This window comes from Brassica napus, chromosome C1, assembly GCF_020379485.1.
Source record: "Brassica napus cultivar Da-Ae chromosome C1, Da-Ae, whole genome shotgun sequence".
NCBI lineage: Eukaryota > Viridiplantae > Streptophyta > Magnoliopsida > Brassicales > Brassicaceae > Brassica > Brassica napus.
In genome coordinates this window covers 41,690,911-41,695,485 of record NC_063444.1, presented here as the reverse complement: position 1 = coordinate 41,695,485, position 4,575 = coordinate 41,690,911, and positions in this window count along the sequence as shown.

Below are 4,575 nucleotides of genomic sequence, written 5' to 3'. Positions count from 1 at the left end.
ACTTTAAGTATAAAATTTAATTGCAAAATTTGGTAATATTAAAAAAAAAAACCCTAACACCACTAAACCACGTAGCTTAGGTCACGGGCCGTAACTTGCTAAGAATTATTGAAACTTTAAACAAACCAACCAAAAAGTGAGAGCCGAGAGACGATATGGGATCAAGAGGCGACTCAGACGATCAGTTCACTTTTGATTCAAGCTACACGCCCCTAATACGCTTGACTTCGAGACTCAACAAGTGATGGCCAGACTTGGTGCAGTTGAGGAGATCGCAAGTCAAGTTGCTGATGAAGTTGTTAACGCTGGAGAGAAGCAGAGTTCCAAAAGAAGGCTCATCAGTCTTGATGATTCAGAAGAGGATTCTGATGTTGAAATCACTCCAACAACCCAAACAACGAAGCCTCGCAGACCAACCAGTTTTGGAACTGCTTCGCAGAAACCCATGATCCAATCGACACTGGATCTTGGTAGTGGCTCATCCAAGCAGGCGTGTAGTCAGAAGAAGTATGTTCCTGTGAAGTCGGTTATCCGTGGAGGTAGAAGAAACAAGGGCGTGTCTAAGGGCTCCGGTAGTCAGTCGAAGAAGAAGAAGAAGAAGAAGAAGAAGAAGATGGAAGAGGAGATACCAGAGCTTGAGGATGAACTGGATGAAGAAGGGCTTGATGAGGATGAGCTCGGTGAAGAGGAAAGGGAAGAGAGGCAACGATCAGATGTGTGGAAAGATTTTACGGTGGTCCAGAAACCCAATGGGAAGCTGAAAGCTGCTTGCAATCATTGCAAAAGGGAGTATGCATGGCAGTCCCACTCGCATGGAACTAGTGGGTTGAGAAGGCATCGTTTAAGATGTAAGATGTATCCTAGGAATGGAGGAAAGCAGCAGCAACTCAATGTCGAGGGGAAAATTGTGTCTCGAAAGTATGATCATACTGTCTTCAGGCAACTGGTAGCTAAGACAATAGTGCAGCATGATCTACCATACTCGTACGTGGAGTATGAAAAGGTGAGAGACACATGGAAGTATTTGAATGCTGATGTCCAAACCATATGTCGAAACACAGCGAGAGCTGATGTGTATTGACTATATGAGAGTGAGAGAGAGACGCTGAAGAGAGAATTGGCTAGTCTTCCTGGACGAGTCTCTTTCACCTCTGACTTGTGGACATCAGTGAAACGGGAAGGATATATGTGTGTGAGAGCACATTACATTGATCGGAATTGGAAGTTGAATAGCAAGATCCTGACGTTTTGTGCTCTACCACCACCACATACTGGTATGAATGTTGTTATTCAGCTCCTTGATTCACTAAAAGAGTGGGGAGTTGATAAGAAGGTGTTCTCAGTGACATTAGACAATGCCACCAGTAATGACTCGATGCAAGATATTGTGAAGTCACAGCTGAATTTGGATGATGCTTTGTTGTGTGGAGGAGAGTTTTTCCATGTGAGATGTGCAGCTCACATTCTTAACCTCATAGTACAAGATGGGTTGAAGGTAATTGGAGACTCTTTGCACAAAGTAAGAGAGAGTGTTAAGTATGTATTGTCATCGGAAACGCGTGAAAACTTGTTCCAGAAATGCGTTGAGGCTGCGGATGTAGTAGAAACTGGGGGTCTACTCCTGGATGTTCCGACAAGATGGAACTCCACTTTCTTTATGCTTGAAAAAGCCATCAGGTACCGTAGAGCCTTTGGCAAGTTGGAGACATTTGATAAGAAGGGTTATAAAATGGCTCCCACTGCTGAGGAACGGACAAGAGCTGAGAATATCTGCAATTTTTTGGGTCTGTTTGCTGTGATCACAACCTTGATGTCTGGTTCGAACTACCCGACTTTGAACTTGTATTTCTATCAGGTTTTCCAGATCCATAATTGGCTTCGGATCAATGAGGGAAGCGAAGATGAGATTGTGAGATACATGGTGCCACCGATGAAAGAGAAGTTCGATAAATATTGGGATGATGTCAGTGGTCTTTTTGCAATGGCAGCAGTCTTCGATCCAAGGTTTAAGCTTTCCATTGTCGAATTCTGTTTGGAAAAGCTTGACATGAGTACATGTGATGCAAAGCTAAAGAACTTGCGTGAGAAGCTCAGTATTCTGTTTGAGTCGTACGACAAAAAATCTAAGAATAACTCACCGTCTACAGAGCCACGAGAGACTGTTTCGCAAAAAGCTTCTGGAGCAGGGTCAATGAGACTGTTTGGGAACTACGGTGTGAGTGTTTATTAATTTTTAAACCTTTTGTTCATCTCTCTTTTTATTTCTAATTTTTTTTCTAAATAACCTTCTTAGGATTTCTTTGCATTTCGCAAAGTCAGTCGGGTTGCGACTGGAAAAACACCTCTAGAAGCTTATCTTGATGAACCACCTCTGGACATTAATAATTTTCAGAGCTTGGACATCCTCGATTGGTTGAAGGATAATGCCCATCGGTATGGGGATTTGCCTGCAATGGCATGTGACCTGCTAAGTATTCCAATCACAACAGTGGCTTCAGAGTCCTCCTTTAGCATTGGATCTAGAGTTCTTAACAAATACAGGAGCCGTCTTCTCCCAAAAAATGTGCAAGCTTTGGTATGTACTAGAAATTGGATCAAGGGATAAGAATCTTATGCACATGGTAATTAATTCACATTGTTATTTCTTGTAGAGTACCATTATCCCTTAATCCTAAGTAAATGAAATTTCTGATATTTACAGATGAAGAAATCGATGGTGATGGTGAAGAAGAGAAAGTACCATCATTTCAGTCCATTGTCAATGGGGAAGATGAAGATGAGGAAGCTTGAATTGTTATCTTGATTTGGTGTTTTTATTTTTTACAATCTGCTACATCTTGTTTTACTTGCTTGGTTTTGTTTTGACTGCTATGATTTGGTGTTTTTCTTTATTTAAAATTTGTTAAGACTAAACATCTCATCTTCTACATGCACTATAAGATTTGGTTATCATCAATAACTCGAGCTTGGTTATCATCAGTGACTTTAAGATGAACTTTCAAATTGGTTAAGACTTAACTGAACTGAAATTGCATTCTTAATATACAGACCATCCAGTTCCAATAAGTCGAGCTTGTTTGTGTGTACATGACTTCAAGAACTGATATGAACTGAAATTGACTACAAGAACAATATGAAGTAAGATATGTAGTATGACTACAAGAACAATATGAAGTAAGATATGTAGTATAAAAGCCTGAATTGTACAGCTTTAACACGTAGATGAAGCGTCCTGGTCTCATGGAGCAGCATGCAGCGTAAATAAGTGTTATGGAGCAGCACACAGCGCTTAGAAGTCGATTGGTGCACCTTTTGGTTCGCAGCCCGCGGGACGACCTGTAAAGGACTGTGCATTTCGGCGGGGCGGGCTTGGGCCGAGCTTTTGGAGACTGCATCCCGCGCGGGCCTGACCCGCCGTAACCCGCACAAGAGAAAGCTCGTAGCGGTCCGGGCCGGGACGGGACGAAACAACCTGTTTGACAACACTAGTCCCACCATACCCATCCACATCCACTATACTGAGCCGATGCTGTCCAAGATCCATATAGCAAGCAAATATTATTCAAGCTTATGACTTGGAGCTCCTCAGGAATGACTTCTTGTACCACAGGTTGTACCACTTCGTTCGCATTAAACCAGACTTGACATTCACTCTCTGCATATCGAACTAGCTCCAAAGGATCTATGTCTATCTCCTGAAAAGTTTGTCATTCCTACCTTTCCAAATGCACCAAATTATCCAGGGAAATTTTTAAATTCAAATTGTCTTACTTTATGATAAAATATCTTAGTTGAAGATAAAAAAAATATTACCACCCTTCTAACTTTTTAAATAAAAACAAAAAAAAAGAAACAAAATCCAAAGAATTTTCTTTTTAAACACACAGACAAAAATATGTAATTTTAGGATAACATTGTGTGTTTATAAAAAATATCATCATAAAAAGTATATCATTTGACTCAATTCTAACTAAGGGAACATGTTCAGATAGAACATATTTCAAAATGAATCAGTTTGAATTTTAATTTCAAACTATATATATACATTTTCTACCGGCTAATTTCAGTTTGCACGATAAGTAAGTTGTATCATAGTACTAATATGTAGTAGCATGTAACTATATCCACGTGACTGATGTGAAACTTCTCAACTAATATTGGTAAGTAACTGTAACTCATCATCCGCAAGGCTATACTGACACGTGTCGTGTCACACTTGGGTTACGATCCTGCCGACAAACTGATTCCAGTGGGCCCGGATGCGTAATGGGGACCACCAGGGAACGGTGCTCCTTGACTTTCCTGTCCCTTGTGTCTAATTTGGACGCTTAAATTTGGTAATACACATCACTTCTATGCAATCAATAGTTGCTAATACATCACTACAAATCAAACTATTCCAGAATTAATTACATACAAATCTGATTTTAAGCCAAGAAAACCTTGAACATTCAGTAAATCTTTGTATTTTTTTTTGTCAACTCAGTAAATCTTTGTAAATGATCCGCTTTATTAAATTGTGCTATGTTGGTGTACAATTTTAGTATAAGATTAACATTTTTCAAAAAAAAAAAT